This window comes from Ranitomeya variabilis, chromosome 5 (genome assembly GCF_051348905.1).
Source record: "Ranitomeya variabilis isolate aRanVar5 chromosome 5, aRanVar5.hap1, whole genome shotgun sequence".
In the NCBI taxonomy this organism is placed as follows: domain Eukaryota; kingdom Metazoa; phylum Chordata; class Amphibia; order Anura; family Dendrobatidae; genus Ranitomeya; species Ranitomeya variabilis.
The window spans coordinates 52,387,399-52,407,475 of NC_135236.1; the positions used below are offsets into that span (position 1 = coordinate 52,387,399).

The 20,077-nt window shown below is 44.8% G+C and overlaps 1 protein-coding gene across 2 annotated transcripts in view; it reads left to right on the top strand.

Annotated features, from left to right (window-relative positions):
• The window catches only part of KANK2 (KN motif and ankyrin repeat domains 2), an 80,647-nt gene that overhangs the window by 16,347 nt on the left and 44,223 nt on the right, over positions 1-20,077 (top strand). For both annotated transcript variants that reach the window (XM_077261977.1, XM_077261978.1), the window contains exon 2: positions 13,268-13,336. The gene's annotated coding sequence lies outside the window, so the exon portion shown is untranslated. The remainder of the gene's footprint in view (positions 1-13,267; positions 13,337-20,077) is intronic.

A 20,077-nucleotide genomic window follows, 5' to 3' on the forward strand; every position in this document is an offset into this window, starting at 1 on the left:
CATTATACTGTATGGAGCAATATATGTGGCGCATTATACTGTATGGAGCATTATAAAGTACCCATAATAATGTATGGAGCAATATATGGGGCCCATAATACTTTATGAAGCAATATATAGGGACCATAATATTTTATGGAGCAATATATGGGGCCAATAATAGTGTATGGAGCAATATATGTGGCCCATGATACTTTATGGAGCAATATATGAGGCTCATAATACTTTATGGAGCAATATATGAGGCCGATAAGTGTATGGAGCATTATATGGGGCCCATTATACTGTATGAGCACTATGTGGTGCCCATTATACTGTATGGAGCAATATATGTGGCGCATTATACTGTATGGAGCATTATAAAGTACCCATAATAATGTATGGAGCAATATATGGGGCCCATAATACTTTATGGAGCAATATATGGGGCCCGTAATAATGTCTGGAGCATTATATTGGGCTCATTAAACTGTATGGAGCAATATACTGTATGGTGCAAAAAAATACTGTCTGGAAGACTATGTGAAACTCGCAGACTTTTGAACCCCCCAGGGTCCGCACTGTGAGCGGCGAGTATTCACCAGTTTCTGAGCTATTGTAGAGTTTACAATAGATATCACTCATGTAATGTAAGAAGTAAGTGAGATCTTTGACATTGTACTATACCTATGTTTCTTATCTGTCCATCATAAATCGTGGTATGTGTTAAAGGTGCCCACTGAGACTCTTTCACCCGGGGCCCACAAAAACCTGGAGCCAGCCCTGATCCGCACCATAAAATTCAGCGTCAGGAGTATGCAAAAGAACATCTAAACAAGCCTGATGCGTTTTGGAAACAAGTCCTGTGAATCAATGAGGTTAAACTAGTCCTCTTTGGCCACAATGATCAAAGGGCACAGAATTTCATGGAAAAAAAAACATGAAAAATTACAGGTGTTTTTTTGCCTAAAATACAAAGGAAATGTGTCATCTCTACTTTAGACCTTTTAGAGATAATTTCATCTTCAACTTGCTTAACTGTTCATAATAACAGTAAGTTTGACCAGGGGTGCACAAACTTTTACATGCCACTGTCTGTGCCCGTGCCTGGTCCTGCAGGTCAGTGTATGGGAGGCTTCGGAGTGCTGGAAGGTCATGTACAGCAGCTGTAGGTGACAGTATATAGTAGGGATGATAAGATATCGTCAGCCAGTGGCATGCAAACGGCAGAGACAGGGGGTGGTGACAGGTGTTACTTTTATCACACTCCGAAACTCAATTAGTAGGAAGAAGAAATTGTCACTTCTTTTTAACATCCTGATGTGTGGAAATCTTTCCTGTCAGATGTTTCCTCATTCGAGTATAGGTCGAAGTGTAAGATGAACTATAAGTCCCAGCACAGTCTTCACTAGTAGCATCTATTACATACTATATGAGGAGAAGGACAAGCGACCATTTTCTCTGAACATTCTTGAGGAACATCTTAAACCATGGGTGGCTATAAAGTTCTCCACTCCTTTTTTTTTTTTTTTTTCTCACTATGATCCTTTTTCCTAGGAATATTGGATTTTTTTTCTTCCGTTTACAAGATTAGTAGATTTTTTTTTATCGTTTCTATTATGGAAAGGGGTTACTAAGACAAGATCACATGTTCCAGGAGAGAAGCGAAGCCTCTACAGATAAGTTGTCATGAGGCTGAGTGTTTTATCTGGATTCCTCATGAGAGGGATTGTTATGGGGGGAAAATATGAGTCATACGAGAAACGAGAATCGTCGGTGGGAGAAAGTGTCTGAGACGAAAGAAACAAGCCTAAGAAGGAGGGAATAGATGAGAGGGAATGGAAAAGCTAAAGATGGGAGTGATGGAGTCATGTCAAAGGCACGATGAGGAGGAAATGGTGGAGTCATGAAACGATTGTAAACAAAGTAGATGTGTGGGAATGGGAGGGAAGTGATGGCGAGGGATATAGAGAGGTATACATCTGACAATGAAGTGATGGAGTTGGGGTAGTATATGTCTGAGGAGGACAGATGGAGCAGTTTAGAGAGAGAGGTATATATATGGCCAAGAATGAGGTATACATCTGACAGAAAGGGACAGAGCGGTGTAGAGAGGAATTCATCTGAGAAAGAAGAGATGGAGCATTGTAAGGAGGTATACGTCTGAGAAAGAGGTGATGGAGTGGCGTAGTATATGTCTGAGGAGGAGTGATGGAGGAAGGTAGAGAGAGAGGTATATGTCTGAGAAAGAAGAGATGGAGTGGTGTAGCGAGGTATACATCTGAGAAAGAGGAGACAGAGCAGTGTAGAGAGATATGTCTGATAAAGAAGTGACGGAGTGGTATAGGGAGGTATATGTCTGAGAAAGAAGAGACGGAGTGGGGTAGAGAGGTATATGTCTGAGAAGGAAGTGACGGAGTGGGGTAGAGAGGTAAGTGACTGAGAAAAAAATGACTGAGTGGTGTAGAGAGGTAAGTGACTGAGTAGTGTAGAGAGGGAAGTGACTGAGTGGTGTAGAGAGGTAAGTGACTGAGAAAGAAGTGACAGAGCGGGGTAGAGAGGTACCGTACATGTTTGAGAAAGAAGTGGAGTGGTGTAGAGAGATATGTGTCTGAAAAGGCAATGATGGAGAAGTGTGGAGAAGTATACGTTTGAGTAGCGAATGATGGAGCGGCACAGGACATGAGTGGATATGGGAAGAAAGTATTGGAGAGATGTATAAGGAGGTATGTGTGAATGGGAAGGAAGTAATAGAGTACTGTATAAGGAATGTGGAAAATACAAGAAAGTGATGGAGCAATATAGAGAGGGGAATGGGGAGTAAGTGATGGAGCAATATAGAGAGTGGAATGGGAAGTAAGTGATGGAGCAATATAGAGAGCGGAATGGGGAGTAAGTGATGGAGCTATATAGGAAGTGGAATGGGGAGGAAGTTATGTAGCAATATAGAGAGCGGAATGGGGAGGAAGTGATGGAGCAATATACAGAGCGGAATGGGGGAGTAAGTGATGGAGCAATATAGAGAGCGGAATGGGGAGGAAGTGATGGAGCGATATAGAGTGCGGAATGAGGAGGAAGTGATGGAGCGATGTAGAGTGCGGAATGGGGAGGAAGTGATGGAGCGATGTAGAGTGCGGAATGGGGAGGAAGTGATGGAGCGATGTAGAGTGCGGAATGGGGAGGAAGTGATGGAGCGATGTAGAGTGCAGAATGGGGAGGAAGTAATGGAGCGATGTAGAGTGCGGAATGGGGGAGTAAGTGATGGAGCAATATAGAGAGCGGAATGGGGAGGAAGTGATGGAGCTATATACAGAGCTGAATGGGGGGAAGTAATGGAGTGATAGAGAGTGGAATGAGGAGGAATTGATGGAGCGATATAGAGTGCGGAATGAGGAGGAAGTGATGGAGCGATGTAGAGTGCGGAATGGGGAGGAAGTGATGGAGCGATGTAGAGTGCGGAATGGGGAGGAAGTGATGGAGCGATATAGAGTGCGGAATGGGGAGGAAGTGATGGAGCGATGTAGAGTGCGGAATGGGGAGGAAGTGATGGAGCGATGTAGAGTGCGGAATGGGGAGGAAGTGATGGAGCGATGTAGAGTGCGGAATGGGGAGGAAGTGATGGAGTGATATAGAGTGCGGAATGGGGAGGTGATGGAGCGATGTAGAGTGCGGAATGGGGAGGAAGTGATGGAGTGATATAGAGTGCGGAATGGGGAGGAAGTGATGGAGCAATATACAGAGCGGAATGGGGGAGTAAGTGATGGAGCAATATAGAGAGCGGAATGGGGAGGAAGTGATGGAGCTATATACAGAGCTGAATGGGGGGAAGTAATGGAGTGATAGAGAGTGGAATGAGGAGGAATTGATGGAGCGATATAGAGTGCGGAATGAGGAGGAAGTGATGGAGCGATGTAGAGTGCGGAATGGGGAGGAAGTGATGGAGCGATGTAGAGTGCGGAATGGGGAGGAAGTGATGGAGCGATATAGAGTGCAGAATGGGGAGGAAGTGATGGAGCGATATAGAGTGCGGAATGGGGAGGAAGTGATGGAGCGATGTAGAGTGCGGAATGGGGAGGAAGTGATGGAGGGATGTAGAGTGCGGAATGGGGAGGAAGTGATGGAGCGATGTAGAGTGCGGAATGGGAAGGAAGTGATGGAGCGATGTAGAGTGCGGAATGGGGAGGAAGTGATGGAGTGATGTAGAGTGCGGAATGGTGAGGTGATGGAGCGATGTAGAGTGCGGAATGGGGAGGAAGTGATGGAGTGATATAGAGTGCGGAATCGGGAGGAAGTGATGGAGCAATATAGAAAGCAGAATGGGGGAAGTAATGGAGTGATAGAGAGTGGAATGGGGAGGAAGTGATGGAGCTATATAGAGCGGAATGAGGAGGAAGCGTTGGAGCGATATAGAGAGCAGAATGGGGAGCAAGTGATGGAGCTATATAGAGAGAGGAATGAGGAGGATGTGTTGGAGCGATATAGAGAGCATAATGAGGAGGAAGTGTTGGAGCGATATAGAGAGCATAATGAGGAGGAAGTGATGGAGCGATATAGGGAGCAGAATGGGGAGGAAGTGATGGAGCGATATAGAGAGCATAATGGGGAGGAAGTGATGGAGCGATATAGAGAGCATAATGGGGAGGAAGTGATGGAGCGATATAGAGAGCATAAAGAGGAGGAAGTGATGGAGCGATATAGAGAGCAGAATGGGGAGGAAGTGATGGAGCACAATAGGGTGGAAGTGATGCAATGATGTAATAGTATAGAAGTGATGTTGGAAGTAAGTTGTGGAGCGTTACACAGGGCAGTAGGAGGGAATGTTAAGGAAGTTGTAGATTTGTTATATGTGGGAGTATGAAAGAATGGAAAGGAAGTTGTGTAGAGTTGTATAGGGAGGTATTTGGGAATGGAAAGGAAGTTTTGGAGCATTGTATTGCACGATATGTAGGAATAATGAGGATGTAATAGAATAGTATAAAAGGTATATAGAAATGGGAAGAAACTGCTATAAAATGTAGACAGATGGGTAAAAATGAGGGGAAGCTGGAGCAATACAGGGCACGAGTGGGTAGAAAGTGACTGAGGGATTGGATGCAAGGTCTTGAGTAAGAAGTAATGAGGTAGTAAAGGAGACTTGTGCTAATGAGAGGGAAGTGATGGAGGGATGTGGTAGGATGGTAATGAGACAGCAGTGCAGAACATGTGATCGAGGAACATAGACATTGGCATGGGAAACAAGTGAGGAAGCTGCTGTATACAGGACATAATGGGAAGGGATAGAGACGGTGGAGCGGCATGGAAGTTGGTATGTAGGAACGGATAGTACACAATGGAAGACTGTAGAGGCTGATGTGTGGAAATTAGAAGTGGATGGAGTTGAGAAGTAAATGGCAATGGCGACACGGGAGAAGTAGGTGTCCACTCATGACCTCCAATAATAGTCATGCAGAAGGTCACGTGTGGCCATGAGACGGTAAAAAGTAACGGAGTAGAAAATAGGAGGGATAATGGAAGATGATGTGATGAGGAAGTAACGCTGAGAAGTAAATCGTAGACCATAGTATAGATGGAGTAATATAAAAGGTAATAAAAGTAATATAAAAGATCTGAGAAGGAAGTGATGAAGTTGTGTAATTGGGATAAAGATATGAAGTGGTGGAGAAGACCTGAGATTTCAGAAAGTTATACTCAGCATGGACTATCTTCATTCATTCATGTTTGTTCAGGAACCAGCTGAAGTTGTCCATCCATAGCAGCTCTTCCAAGGTGCTGTGTCCTGTGGATACACGTGTCGGGGTGGTCAGTGATGAGTTGTACACAGTTGATGGGGTCAATACTGTTTACCCGTAAGAAAACATGACTTGTCACAAGTTCCATGGGCCGCACCGCACATTTTCGGCCAAACTATGGTGACATCAGTTGTTTTTGTGCGGAGTGACACAGCAGGGATGGACAGAGTAGTGACGCTGACTCGGCAGGGTATTTCCCCTTGTTTATACACTGCTCAGGAACAACAGAGGGCGGCACAACACATCGACTTCTGGACATAGTCTATGTGGAGAACATGACGTGTGCATTGTATCTGTTATAGGGACTGTAGACTGATGTTCCACCAGAGTAGGGACCATGTATACGATTGTTCATCTTAGGTGGCACCATGGTTGTTGCTCTTTGGCTATTTTACTTCCTTTTTGGCAACTGGGTCTATGGGTCATAATTTGGGCAGGTAGTCTACATAGACTTAGATAGACTTTTCTTACGATAAGGACAAAGGTTTAGTTTGTTGTCCAAGATTGGCCAGGGCACCCAACACCAGCTCTGGGTGGAGATGTTCAGCTGATTCTGACACCCAACACAACATCAACACCGTGGGTACACGTTCTACCCGTCCAATAGTCTTAAATTTGTAATGGTCCCCTTCCACTAACCTTGTACCATTTCTGATTTGGGTAGGTTTCCTTTAACACAACAGATCCAAAGGCTTCCTTATCGGCCTTGGGGAAGTTGTAAACCCCGTTTCATTAGAAGTGCCCCCACTCGTGATTGACAGGAGACTCGTTCCTGGGACCAAAGAGAAAAAAGGTTTACATGATGCCTATTGAAATCTATGGTGGCCCTAATATTTTTGTAATAGGCTACATGTAACATTGCCTATCTAAGTGGACAGCCATTATTGTCGGCCCGATATATAAACATAGGTTGATACTTGCTCAATCTTTATGCTATTTGTTATACCTCTATGAGTTGTTTCTTCCCGAAAGTTCTGACTGTACCTCGCAGCCCCCATAATACTTTTTTTTTTTTTTCAGTTGCTTCCTGTCTGCCAAGAGAAGACCCCCATCCCCCTCTATGGGTACCAGACTGCTTCCAGCTGTTTGTCTATAGGTCTCAGGTTACTGGGGTCTCTGCTTCATCCAGAGCTGGCCCCAGAGTTATAAACATATCCTAGAAATTCCCATTATGGATGTTCAATCCCTGCTGTAAATTATAAGGAAACTGTCGGAGATAAGGGACTAATTATAAAAGACTGATATTCTGCTGATGGTTAAAGAAGCCCAAATGGATAATGGATTTCTTGGTGAAGTTTTCAAAGTTTCATCAAGTTTTAGTAGATGGATGTTTCTGCATTTGCTGCAGTTTTTGGTCTTCACATATTAATAGATATGCGCCCCTCGTGAGTATTCTGCGGGCTACACCCCATGTGGTTTTAATAAAAGCAGATCGAGGGACATTTTCTGAAGCGGTTTTGTTAAAAAAAACAAAAAAAAACAAAAACCTTGCGGTTTGTTGGGATGGTTTTTGGCACAAGACTAATGCTGCTATGGACCTCGACACCATAGATTTCAATATAGTGTATCTCATATAACTTTAATATCGTTGCTATATGTCTTGATGAGCGGATTGAAAAGTGCCAGTAGGGGGCACTATTTAAATTTTGAGGGTTTAGGGCCTTTCTTCTCTAAGAATAGTTCTCGCTAGTGAATGTGACCTTGAGGCAGATTACCACGCTGCAGTTTTGGGTTATTGTGGTTTGGGTATACACTTTGGTTAACGAGAGCAAACCCTTACTTTGTCCTAAACTTCTGTAGAATGGATGGTCCATCAACAAACCGCCCCAAGCCACCACTATCTGTGCCTTCACAAGCCTTGATTGACTTCTCTACCATAACTTCACCCATTCCCCTTCCCCAAAATTCAACTATTCCACACCCTGGTAGGCCTCTATGGAGACCACAACCAACCACTTAAACCTGATGTTCTCCTAGCCTGGATTTGTTACCTAGTAGGCCCAAATGTCTCAAAAGTCCTAGCAGTGATCTGCAAAGGCCTAACAAAGACACCACAAATGATGCTTGAGGTTGGGCCAAACCAATGGTATACCCTGCCTGCCTTTAGGCACCATTTTAAGATTTATCTCAGCATTTATACTATGATTTTGGATGTAGAACTGTAGAATAAAAAAGCCCCTAGTTATGGCCTAAAAGGTGCAATGTGTCCTCTCATGGTGATAAAAATGTTGTCTATGAGGAGCGCTTTGTCTGTGTTGACATTACTCGCATTGTCCTGGTATATAGGATATTAGGCACGGGTAATATAATTAGTGCGGGTCACTGTGTATTAGCGCTGCGTGACAACAGGGTGTTTGTGTTACATGGTCGGTTGTGATGCTCTGAATTCCAGGCTCTTGTAGATACCAGCAGATCGTCCCTAATAAGGAGAGTCGGCCCCTGACATTCTTCCTCTGAGACCCTGCTGCTTCTTATCTCCTCAAGTCAATGGATTAACTCACTGTGCGCCCAGGACCCTACTGTAATGTGACTCTAATAATGTGTATGTCACCCACAGTGGGGTGGCGGGAGCCCTATGGGACTCTGCAGGGTGTCACATTTACACAAGTGGAGTGTATTGATTCAGGAGTGGGCCCCCAGTGAAAGCAAACAGGTCCCACCCATCCAAAATGTGCCCTTCACATGGAAGGAAGGTAGGCCGATCGTGTCAGTAGTGCCGGGACATGTCGTCACTTGGGGAAAGCTGGGGAATTAGTAAAGTTACCAGGAAGGCGCCTGATATTACAATATGGAGTTGTGTGGAGGGAGGCCATGCTGGTGGATGATTTAGACATGACGGCTGCTGAGGGCGCCACCATGACAGCGAGGTCATGAGGGAAAGATGAAATGATAGAAAGACTGACACGGGCGCAGCACGTAGAGATACAGAACACGACCACCATCTCTCCTGACTCTCTCTTCTTTATCTGTTCTCTTCTCCCATCTTTCTATTCTGTCTCTTTCTCTCTTATTTTGTCTCTTTTCTCTTTTTATCCTCTTCTATCTCTTTTCTGTCTTTTCTTCTCTTTCTCTCCCCTTCAGTCTCTCTTCTCTTTCTATTCTCTTCTCCCTTTGTCTCTCTCCTCTTCTGTTTCTCTATCTATTCTTTATCTTTCTCCTCTTCTCTCTCCTTTATTTCTATCTCCTCTTTGCGCTATCCTCTCTATCTTTTCTCTTTCTATCCTCTTCTTCTGACTCTCTCCTCTTCTGTCTCTCTACTGTCTCTTTATCTTTCTCTCATCTCCAATCCTCTCTCTATTTTCTTTCTCTCCTTTTCTGTCTCTTTCCTTCCTTCTCATGCTTCCTTCCTTCTCTTGCTTTCCTTCCTTCTCTTTTTCCTTCCTTCTCACTCTTTACTTCCTTCTCACGCTTTCATTCCTTCTCTCTTTCCTTCCTTCTCTCTTTCCTTCTCTCCCTCTTTCCTTCCTTCTCTCCCTCTTTCCTTCCTTCTCGCTCTTTCCTTCCTTCTCGCTCTTTCCTTCCTTCTCGCTCTTTCCTTCCTTCTCGCTCTTTCCTTCCTTCTCGCGCTTTCCTTCCTTCTCGCGCTTTCCTTCCTTCTCGCGCTTTCCTTCCTTCTCGCGCTTTCCTTCCTTCTCACGCTTTCCTTCCTTCTCACGCTTTCCTTCCTTCTCACGCTTTCCTTCCTTCTCACGCTTTCCTTCCTTCTCACGCTTTCCTTCCTTCTCGCTTTCCTTCTCTCTCTTTCCTTCCTTATCTCTCCTTCCTTCTCTCTTCCCTTCCTTCTCTCTTTCTTCTCTTTCCTTTCTTCTCTCTTTCCTTCGCTCTCTTTCCTTCCTTCTCTCCTTCCTTCTCACTCTTTCCTTCCTTCTCCCTTTCCTTTTCTCTTTCCTACCTTATCTCTCCTTCCTTTTCTCTTTCCTTCCTTCTCTCTTTCCTTCTCTTTCCTTCCTTATCTCTCCTTCCTTTTCTCTTTCCTTCCTTCTCTCTTTCCTTCTCTCTCTTTCCTTCCTTATCTCTCTATCCTTCCTTCTTTCTTTCCTTCCTTATCTCTCCTTTCTTCTCTCTTTCCTTCCCTCTTTCTCTTTCCTTCCTTCTCTGTCTCTTTCCTCCCTTCTCTTTTCTCTAGATTCTCTCGTATTTCTCTCTCTAGTTTCTTCTTTCTCATCTTACTAGTTGTTTTTTTTTATTTCTTTGTCACATTAGACCGCCATTTGTAACCAGTTCATGAGTTTTCTATTGGTTGGACCAGTTTGTTGCTGTCGGTTATTATCCCAAATGTTGTGTTTCTGTGGTCACTGTAGATCATTTTACAATCTGCTGGTTGGACCCAAAATGTGGCGCCACATGACAAGTTTACAACCTTCCCCTATTACTAGCGTTGTAGCTGTGAACGTCACAGATTCCACTTTCTTAGGATTTTTAGGAATAGTTATATACGGTAAGTATCGCCCCGAAACGCCCTCCTTTGGGAAGTGGGTTCTGAAAGGCGGGTGCCCCATACTGTCTCCATGTCAGGGGTGGCAGAAGGGTGCAGTCCCGATGGAGGCAGACCCGGTGGCCTGGCCAACTGGGGGATGGCGGGGATCATCCTCCTTCAGGATATCTGAGGACATTTACATTAAAGGTCTTTTTTTCTCTAATAAAGTCCCCAATTTGTAGGTTTTCGGAGATCACTGATATTTCATTATAGAAAGAGGCGGCCATAATTATACAATCAGGCACAGACGAATACTCTTTACTCACACTTTTAAGACACAAGACTAAATGTCAGACATGTCGTTGTGTAAGCGGGCCCAAACCAACCCCCGAGAGCAATATGTGTCTGATTAAGTGCCCTGGTAACGGGACGATCGCATCGCCAGCCCTGCCAAATGTGGAAGAATTCTCCAGGCCATTGTCTTCTGTAATAAAGACATTTTTTAGAAGGGAGGAGAAGCTGAAACTGTAGGACGTTATGAAAGAATAAAAGGTCATTTGGAGACCAAGAGCTTAACGCAGACTTACATTACAGTCGGCTTTTACAAGCCGAAAAGGGTCTGAGGCTTTCAAAGAGATAATGGCTAAAAGTTTGCACACCCCCTTCTGGTTCATTAGTAGGTATTGGCCATTTTATCTACAACCGGTCCATACAATAACTTTAGACAGACATCTGCTGTCCTACAACTGGCGCCTTGGTCGATGGTAACTGATATTGCGACACATCTAAGAACATCAGCTCAGTTGCAACGCAAGGGCAAGATGGGTTCATTGAGCAGGACCACTGAGTGCACAATGCCAGGTGTCAGCTGCAGTGGTGTAAAGGATGTCAGCCTTCAATGTAAAAATGGAGTGGCCACACATCACTGTCTAGCACATGAATGAGTTACCAGAGGTCATTGAGTGCACAATGGCAGGTATCAGCTTCTTTGGTGAGAAGGACGTCACCATTGGCAGTGACCACATATCATGTCTGGCTGCTGGATACGTAAACTAGGCTAAATGATCAGGACCAACGAGCGCAAGGTGTCAGCTGGAGTGATGTGAAGAATGTCCGTCTTGAATTTGAAGGCTCTACTCTGGAGTGATCACTGTCAAGCAGATGAATGACACTAACCTAAGCTTGTTGAGTCCACAATGCCAGGTGTCTGCTGCTTTGACGTAAAGGACATCAGCTAAGCAAGTCAAGGCCAAGATGGGCTCGTTGAGCAGGTTTAAAGGATGTCAGCATTGAATGTGAAGGTACTTCTAAGGAGGCATCCTTGGTACCATAAGCTCATCGAGTGCATAATGCCAGTTTTCAGTTGCTTTGGCGTAAAGGATGTCGGCTCAGATGCAAAGCAAGGCCAAGATGGGCTCGTTGAGCAGGACCACCGGGTGCACAATGCCAGGTGTCAGCTGAAGTGGTGTAAAGGATCTCAGCCTTGAACGAGAAATGGAGTGGTCACACATCAGTGTCTAACAGAGCTCATCGAGTGCACAACGCCAAGTGTCAGCTTCTGTGGTAAGGACGTCAGGACTGGCACTACTCTGGAGTGACCACACATCCTGTCTAGCAGCTGGATAGGCAGCCTAGGCTAACTGAGGAGGACCGCCAAGTGTCAGGTAGAAGCACTTCACTTCTCCGGTGCGGTCACACAGGACTGTCTATCAGATGAATGAGAAACCTAGGCTCATTGAGTGCACAATGCCAGGTGTCAGCTGGAGTGGTGTAAAGGACGTCCGCATTGGACGTGGAAACCTTCTGATCACACATCTCCGTCTAGCAGCTGAAGGGGGCACCTGTATTTGAGGGATGTGAAGAGAATGTTTCCTGTCCAAATGTTTAGTGTACAGTTTGCTTGGGGAGGATTAATGGTTGGGGGACGACTTTCGTGGTTTGAACCTTTTGGAAATCCTAATATTCCAACCGTAAATTCTCCTTTAAGGATGTCCACCGCACAATGCAAGGTCTGTAAGGTCTTGACCTCCACCCCATCTCATCCCAAAGGTTGATGAACAGGGAGTGAGTCAAAATTAGGCTAGCACCAAAATGATTTTATCCTGAGACTCGACCATGTTACTTCACTTTATGTATAAAGCCCCCCACTAAGTTCCATTCTTCATTGGTCGCCGCGGGGGGGTCCTCAAGATATAAATGGCTCTTTGTGTTCCTAGGCAGTCTCCAACCTCTGCCTAATAATATTCATGTAAAGCTGGAGACCAGTGGGTTAAAATAGTCTTATTGTCTTTCCAGTTTCTCCTGCTAATAATAATCATAATACTAATAATACATGTGGGAGAGGCATCTGTATCCTCATAAATGGGTCACAGCCTGTATTTCTGTGAGAACATTAGGTACTGGGACTACCACCCTTATGAAGGTGACAACCTTTATAGGGCACAGGCACTACGTGGGTGAGTCGATGAGCGGCGCACTGGTTATACAGTTGTGTTCTTATATCTGGATTTTGATTCTTAAAGGGGTTTCCATATTGACGGCCTCCGCGCAGGACATCAGTGTTCCATCTGACTCCCAGTAAGGCTACGTTCACATTTGCGTTGTGCGCCGCAGCGTCGGCGCCGCAGCGCACAACGCAAACAAAAACGCAGCAAAACGCATGCACAACGCTGCGTTTTGCGCCGCATGCGTCGTTTTTTTCATTGAATTTGGACGCAGCAAAAATGCAACTTGCTGCGTCCTCTGCGCCCCGACGCGGGCGCCGCAGCGACGCATGCGGCGCAAAACGCAAGTGCGCCGCATGTCCATGCGCCCCCATGTTAAATATAGGGGCGCATGACGCATGCGGCGCCGCTGCGGCGCCCGACGCTGCGGCGCTGGCCGCAAATGTGAACGTAGCCTAACCCTGACAACTGTTGGGCAGCGCCATATTTTCCACAGTGGCTAAACTCGGTATTGCAGCTCAGTCTCATTTACCTGAGATTCAGTCATCACTAGATGGAAGTTAGAATTTTCAGTTGAAAATGTTTCCCCAACTTGCCACACAATGTTCATGATTTTTTTTTCTCCCCTTTTTTTTCAGATAACTGGAAGATGACGTGATCTGCGCACTCACATAGTGGATGTTTCATGTTTACATGCTATACATAAGGTCAGTATCGCTTTTTCATGTGAAGGGGGCTGGATTGACTCCATGTCACATGGCTCCTCCCTCCTGACTGTGTCACCCTGTGGTGGGAGGAGCAGACTCCATGTCACATGGCTCCTCCCTCCTGACTGTGTCACCCTGTGGTGGGAGGAGCAGACTCCATATCACATAACTCCTCCCTCCTGACTGTCACCCTGTGGTGGGAGGAGCAGACTCCATATCACATAGCTCCTCCCTCCTGACTGTGTCACCCTGTGGTGGGAGGAGCAGACTCCATGTCACATAGCTCCTCCCTCCTGACTGTCACCCTCTGGTGGGAGGAGCAGACTCCAGGTCACATAGCTCCTCCCTCCTGACTGTCACCCTGTGCTGGGAGGAGCAGTCTCCATATCACATAGCTCCTCCCTCCTGACTGTATCACCCTGTGGTGGGAGGAGCAGACTCCATATCACATAGCTCCTCCCTCCTGACTGTCACCCTGTGCTGGGAGGAGCAGTCTCCATATCACATAGCTCCTCCCTCCTGACTGTATCACCCTGTGGTGGGAGGAGCAGACTCCATATCACATAGCTCCTCCCTCCTGACTGTGTCACCCTGTGGTGGGAGGAGCAGACTCCATGTCACATAGCTCCTCCCTCCTGACTGTCACCCTCTGGTGGGAGGAGCAGACTCCAGGTCACATAGCTCCTCCCTCCTGACTGTCACCCTGTGCTGGGAGGAGCAGTCTCCATATCACATAGCTCCTCCCTCCTGACTGTATCACCCTGTGGTGGGAGGAGCAGTCTCCATATCACATAGCTCCTCCCTCCTGACTGTGTCACCCTGTGGTGGGAGGAGCAGTCTCCATATCACATAGCTCCTCCCTCCTGACTGTCACCCTGTGGTGGGAGGAGCAGACTCCATGTCACATAGCTCCTCCCTCCTGACTGTCACCCTCTGGTGGGAGGAGCAGACTCCAGGTTACATAGCTCCTCCCTCCTGACTGTCACCCTGTGCTGGGAGGAGCAGTCTCCATATCACATAGCTCCTCCCTCCTGACTGTATCACCCTGTGGTGGGAGGAGCAGACTCCATATCACATAGCTCCTCCCTCCTGACTGTGTCACCCTGTGGTCAGAGGAGCAGTCTCCATATCACATAGCTCCTCCCTCCTGACTGTATCACCATGTGGTGGGAGGGGCTGACTCCTATCACCCACTTTCATACTAAGGTTAGGAAAGTCAGTAAACCTGAGCATTATGGGAAGGACATACAGACTCTGGGTAGAGGTGACCTGACCTGTTTCTAACCTGGGACCCCAGTGCTACAAGTAAACCCCCCAGATATTCCTCCAGTAGGATCAGTCCTGCCTCTTGGACATTTGGGTTGTAATTCCCCTCAGTGATCGGGAATGCCTTGATGCTGACCCCCATGTTTTCTGCGGCAGTCTCGCCTTATGATGGGACCTGCATCCTCCAGCCCTATAAGCGCAGCCTTGGGGTGATGGGACCTTCCTCTGCCTCCGTCTAGGGTTTAAGATGGATCTGAACCCCGGGCTGGAATGTGTCAGGGAGTGAGGGGCCCTGGGAGATGTCATTCCTCCCCAACTACTGGTTTCCTCTGTAATCTCATGCCAGGAGGAGGGAAGTGCGGAGTCTGCTCTCTGTCACTGAGGAAGAATGAGGGTTCTGGGGGCCACATTCTTAACCTCTCGGGGTGTGTACATGTTGTGTCTATACTTCCCTGCAGCGTGAATTGTTTTTACATTTTAGCGACATCTAAATATCTAAAAATATTCTCAGTGAGGTTTTGACGTATCATAACTGCATGGATCACTGCTCCATTTTCATTCATTCATTTGACATTTAAAACAGGGCTCCCATTTTATCAAATATTCATTGATAATATCCTCTACTTGTCCCAATAACATATTGGAGCAGGGGTGCACAACATTTTTTGGTCTAGAAGCCACATTGTCCTACGGAATCAATCCTGCCAAAAAATTTTAAGTGGTATTTACATGAATGCATCTGCAGAACCAAGTTTTGAGTAATGTTTTAGGATATTTTCGCTTTAACATGAAGCCCAGCACAGATTGCTACATGAGCAGAACCACTACCAGTACATGAAATCAGTGCCAGAACCACCATCAGTGCATGAAAGCAATGCCAGAACCACCATCAGTACATAAAAGCAGTGCCAGAACCACCATCAGTACATGAAAGCAATGCCAGAACCACCATCAGTACATAAAAGCAGTACCAGAACCACCATCAGTACATGAAAGCAGTGCCAGAATCACTACCAGTACATGAAAGCAGTGCCAGAACCACCATCAGTACATGAAAGCAATGCCAGAACCACCATCAGTACATGAAAGCAGTACCAGAACCACCATCAGTACATGAAAGCAGTGCCAGAACCACTACCAGTACATGAAAGCAGTGCCAGAACCACCATCAGTACATGAAAGCAGTACCAGAACCACCATCAGTACATGAAAGCAGTGCCAGAACCACTACCAGTACATGAAAGCAGTGCCAGAACCACCATCAGTACATGAAAGCAGTACCAGAACCACCATCAGTACATGAAAGCAGTGCCAGAACCACCATCAGTACATGAAAGCAATGCCAGAACCACCATCAGTACATAAAAGCAGTACCAGAACCACCATCAGTACATGAAAGCAGTGCCAGAACCACTACCAGTACATGAAAGCAGTGCCAGAACCACTACCAGTACATGAAAGCAGTACCAGAACCACCATCAGTACATGAAAGCAGTGCCAGAACCACTACCAGTACATGAAAGCAGTGCCAGAACCACAATCAGTAGATAAAAGCAGTGCCAGAACCACAATCAGTAGATAAAAGCAGTGCCAGAACTACAATCAGTAGATAAAAGCAGTGCCAGAACCACAATCAGTAGATAAAAGCAATGCCAGAACCACTGTCAGTACATGAAAGCAGTGCCAGAACCACTACCAGTACATGAAAGCAGTGCCAGAACCACTACCAGTACATGAAAGCAGTGCCAGAACCACTACCAGTACATGAAAGCAGTGCCAGAACCACAATCAGTAGATAAAAGCAGTGCCAGAACCACTGTCAGTACATGAATACGTCACCAAGCTAAGTACAGTTATCAATTGCAGTTTCAGGTCAGCCTCATATACACTTTATTAGGTAAACCTGCAACTCCCAGTATGACTTTAACAATGGTATGGAGATACTGGGAGTTGTTGTTACCAGTCATTACCAGACTGTGGACCCCGAGGAACCACAGCACTGATGAGATGCTGGAAGGATTACAAATAAACATTTCAATCCTGGTACCTTATAGGTGACATCTTCTCTGATTGCTCCCATCCCTTTTGTCTGCATCTAATACAGATGTCATGATGAGAGTTCATGCCCAGAGCTCGTCTCTGCAGGCTTCCCTCTTCTCTGTCTCCAGCAGCACATCCCATCATGGTGCCAATAAAAATAAAAATATCATTATACTGCCCAATAAATAAAGATATCTCCCATGCTGCATCCCTGAATAAATAATTGCCCCTTACTGTGCTTCCTGCACAAAATATCCTCCCACACTGCCCTTCTCTATAACATCCACCCCACACTGCTCCTCTCTATAATATTCCCCCACCCAGCTCCTCTCCACAATATCCCCCCCACAGCTCCCCTCCATAATATCCCCCACAAGAAGGGCCCCATTGACCCTCTGCTACATAAGAAGATACCAGCACTATAAATGGTACAAGCCAGAGTGGGCCCCGTTGCAGATATTGCATTAGGGCCCAGAAGCCTCTGTTCACTAGTAATTATGAGCCATTGAAGTCATTTACCGTTTTTTCTGGTCATTTACTTTTATACTAGTGTTGGGTCCTTTTGCGTATTCGGTCAATCTTCATTTTTTTTAAGAATGCTGCTTTTATCCTTAGATAAAAGGGATTGAGGTTAAAGTATGTTAGCTACATAACACACGCCCTAATAATGTCCAAACCAAACATCAACTTTATTCCCTTTTTGTAGTCAATGCAATTATTCTTTACATCTAAAATGGCGTTGCTGCTTTCTAGTAAGTGTTACATCTCATCCTAGTGTTGTATTCACAGCTACACTGCTCAGTATTGCTGTATAACATCTTTCATGCTGTTGTTCATGAACATGTGCTATATAAAGCAGGAGACCAGGAGTGTCTCAAGTCTCTGTGGGTTGTATATGGGAGACATCTTAGCAGCCAATCTCCACCCACTTGCCCAAAATTAGAGCCTGATAACAAATGCAGATAGAAGCTATATGATGAACAAAAATAAGGTTATTCTTTGTGTACACACATGTGGCCGCTTATTCAGAAAAATTATCTGCAAGAACAGGTATGATTTCTGGTAAGTGTTTTACTTCACCACAGAGTTGGATTCACAGCTACCATGCTCAGTACAGCTGTATAATACCATAGAGTGCTTTCAATAAAATGCTATACAGTGAAAAATTACTAAGACCATACTATGCCCCAATAATGCCATCACATAGTACTTAAATAATACATAATTATGTTTGTCAAACATGTGGAGCATGGTGAGGGAAGGGTGGTAAAACCCACCAAGTTATGGAGTACAATTATTCCTTACATCTTAAATAGTGTTTCTGCTTTCTAGTAAGTGTTATCTCTCAACCCAGTGTTGTATACACAGCTACACTGCTCTGTACTGCTGTATAATGTCCTCCATGCTGCTATTTCTAAACATGTGCTATATGAAGACAGGAAATAGGGAATCCTTAAATTCTCTCTGTGCTGTATATGGAAGACAACATAGCAGCTAGTTTGCATCCACTTGCTCATCGACAATTGTTAACTTAGGTGACAACTGCAGGTAGATACAAGCTATACCATGACCAGAAATAAAATTTTTGTACATATATGACGCTTATTCTCAAAGTCACCAGCAACAAACAACAGGTATGCTTTTTGGTAAATGTTTTTCTTTATTCCAGTGCTGGATTCACCGCCACAATGCTCAGTACTATTTCTGAACATATGCTACATAAAAACTCTGTGTAGGGAACTCCTCAAATCTCTGCGTGCTGTATGTGTGAGACATTATATCAGCTAGTCTCCACCCTGTAGCTCAGAGACAAGTGAAACTGCCACTAGATGGAATTGATTTTTACCGACACAGCGCCATCCGGCAGCTACAGTAAGAAAACCAATGGTTTTTCAGTGCAAATGTCACCCTTTTTAGCCCCGTAATAAGCAGATGTCAGATGGAGTCATGTGTTCACTTGCTGCCTGCTACATTTACTTTCCAGGACAAGGATAAAGTAGATGGCAGCTCCTGTTATGACATTTAGCTGATGAACACGTCCATTGTGTTATTCTTCACTCGCTCTAATTTGGAACATTCCAACTTGTTATATGGCGCACGTGACATCACAACTCTCCAGTTATAAGCTATAAATGACAGTATTCACAAAAATCCTCTTCCTTTAAAGCCATGTCTTTTTACTCCCCAGACAATGCCCTAATATTGTGCCGTTATAAGGAGTTATTCATTACAAAGCCATATTGGGTGTAAATAATGCCGCCATACAGTGCCAATAAAAAGGATCGTACATTACACACATTGCACTACCATGTAATACATTCACTAAAGTGCTTTGTAGAGAAAAAGTACTAGGGCCATACAATGCCCCTAATAATACCGCCACATAGTGATTAAATAGTACAATCATTAGGAGGACAGGGTGGTAAAACCCACCAAGTTATGGAGGGTGATCCCATAGTAAGTGCCACATTTCTCATGTCATGATCTGAGTCTCCCTGCTCCTATTAATTATGAGCACGATATTCCTCATGCCTTCAGGTTTCATGTCAGCTTTCCCGACCAATTCTCTTCTTGGATCTGTCCTGTAATTACAAGGATTTCAGTCCTATAAGGGACGTCCCTGGTCTCCCCTGACCTGACTTTTTCCCCTGGGGCTGTGATGAAAAGAGGCGGAATTGGCGGGAATCCAGGCAGTAACCAGAGTGGATTAGAAATGTTTATTTATAGAGAAAATAAATTCCATATAAGGGGACGGGATGGGAGAGAGGGGGCTGGCATGAGGAGAAGAGACTCCGGGCTGGTGCAGGCAGAGGGGTCAGGAGGCAGCTTAATTTCACTTCTATGGACCTGATAGTAGTATTATGCTGAGATGAGGAATATATATATGTCTGTTGTATTTTAAAGCCTATCAGAGTCACTGTTTATGTAGTTATAGCATTAATAATGTAAATATCTATGTACAAGAATGTATCTAGTATAATACCGCCCCCTATGTACAAGAATATAACTAATATAATACTGCTCCTATGTATAAGAATATAACTACTATAATACTGCCCCTATGTACAAGAATATAACTACTATAATACTGCCCCTATGTACAAGAATATAACTACTATAACACTGCTCCTATGTATAAGAATATAACTACTATAATACTGCCCCTATGTACAAGAATATAACTACTATAATACTGCTCCTATGTATAAGAATATAACTACTATAATACTGCCCCTATGTACAAGAATATAACTACTATAATACTGCCCCTATGTACAAGAATATAACTACTATAACACTGCTCCTATGTACAAGAATATAACTACTATAATACTGCTCCTATGTACAAGAATATAACTACTATAACACTGCTCCTATGTACAAGAATATAACTACTATAATACTGCCCCTATGTACAAGAATATAACTACTATA